Source organism: Dromiciops gliroides, chromosome 3 (assembly GCF_019393635.1).
Source record: "Dromiciops gliroides isolate mDroGli1 chromosome 3, mDroGli1.pri, whole genome shotgun sequence".
In the NCBI taxonomy this organism is placed as follows: domain Eukaryota; kingdom Metazoa; phylum Chordata; class Mammalia; order Microbiotheria; family Microbiotheriidae; genus Dromiciops; species Dromiciops gliroides.
Genome location: NC_057863.1, coordinates 27,015,829 through 27,017,467, shown reverse-complemented (window position 1 = coordinate 27,017,467; position 1,639 = coordinate 27,015,829). Strand labels below are relative to the sequence as shown.

General features: G+C 39.3%; 1 pseudogene; it reads right to left on the bottom strand.

Moving 5' to 3' along the window:
- Positions 1 to 820: 820 nt before the first annotated feature.
- LOC122746118 lies at positions 821 to 1,384 on the bottom strand (annotated as a pseudogene).
- Between the last annotated feature and the right edge of the window lie 255 nt (positions 1,385 to 1,639).

The following is a 1,639-nucleotide window of genomic DNA, read 5'->3' as shown; positions in this document are numbered from 1 at the left end:
GGAAGGAAGGGAGGGCAGATGGCCAAGGGGCAATTGGAAGCAAAACCCTTTGCTGCTTGAGTTCTTAAGGGTGGGGAGGAAGAGAATTTGGAATACAAAGTTATATTAATTGATGTTCCAATTTATTTTTACATGTAAGGTAGGAAAAGTTCTAAACAAAAAATTAAATAATAAAAGAAATTATTCTTACTAAAGTGGCTTTAAAGGCACCTTGAAAACACTCTGAGTCAATTACTTCCAAGATTAAATTTTCTTGAAAAATTATTTTTTCATAGTAGAAAGGTATACTTTTACTTTTATATAATCAAAGCACTAATTAGAGATTGTTCTTATCTATTTATTCGAATACTTAGTACATCCTATAAATCAGATCCCTTCTCTATCCTTCTTTGTTGTTGTTTTTTGTTTTGTTAGATTAATAACATCTTTATTTTTTAAAACCAATCAAAGTCATTCATATAAATACTGACATTACTATGTATGGGGAGGAAAGGGAAACAGAAACCTCTACTGTTGCACCAAACAAGATCAGGATGCTCTCTTTCCCTGGGACAACCACTTAGGATAAACCAGAAACAAAACTTTTGGGTAGATATACATTGCTCGCTTCTGAGAGGGCAAGTGAAAGGGAACGGAACTGAGACCATATAATGGTTAGGGTTTTTAGCAGGTCTCCTCAGTCACTAGAGATATTGCTGTACTGTTAATAAAAACATATATGCTTCTCTTTAAAGCATGAAAAAATTCCATAGGCAATATTTTGGAGGCCTTTCCTGTTTCTGCAAAGGCAGAGCCATCTTCTCCCTGCCCCTCCCATGTGTTATTTCTTGGTTGTTTTGCAGATCAAGGCCATTCTTTCTTTGTGGGCCTCTGTGGTGCAGGCCTTTTTGTAGGGCCATTTTCTTCTTAGCCAAAACTTGGTATCCACATGTTCCACTGGTGCTCTAAATGCAGCTGAACACCTTTGACCTCTAAATGTTAGACTTTCAATGCCAGGCCAGTTGGCACACTGCTTTCACTATGGTCTCGATGAAGTCATCAGCGATCTGTAGTAGCACCTCTTCCACATATTCATCCAGTTTTTTGTTGGGATCTAATTCTCTAATCAGGTTCTGTAATTTTTTCTTGGTCAAAACCTGATTGTTTGCTGGACTAAGTCTTTCTCCTTCCCCTGGGGGGCCTGACATCTTTCCCACTGTGATACTGTTGGCCATGGATCCCTGAGGGAGGGGTGCAGGAAGGCTCTGCTTTTATGTATGAAAAGTTGGAGAGGTTGATCAAGGCTAAGAGGCCAAACTGATTCATAAGCTGCCAGGCTTTGGCCTTCGGTTCATGGAGCTTGTCAAGGTCATGGTTTATTGTTGGGATCATAGGGACAGAGGCCAATCAACAGAATGCAATTCTCATCTGCCCATGATCTCCCAGCTGGCACAAACTTACACACTCCCAACTGCACTTCCCTCAACAACTACTTCTGGCCCCTTCTCTATCCTTGTAAGCATTTTTGTATTATGATTTTGGGCCAAGCATTTCTGCCCTATAAATGCAATTTTTTAATGTTCACCAAATCTAAATAATTGAAGTTTTACTAGGGATAGGTGAGTGAGAACCCCCCAAATACCCATATAACATCCATTTT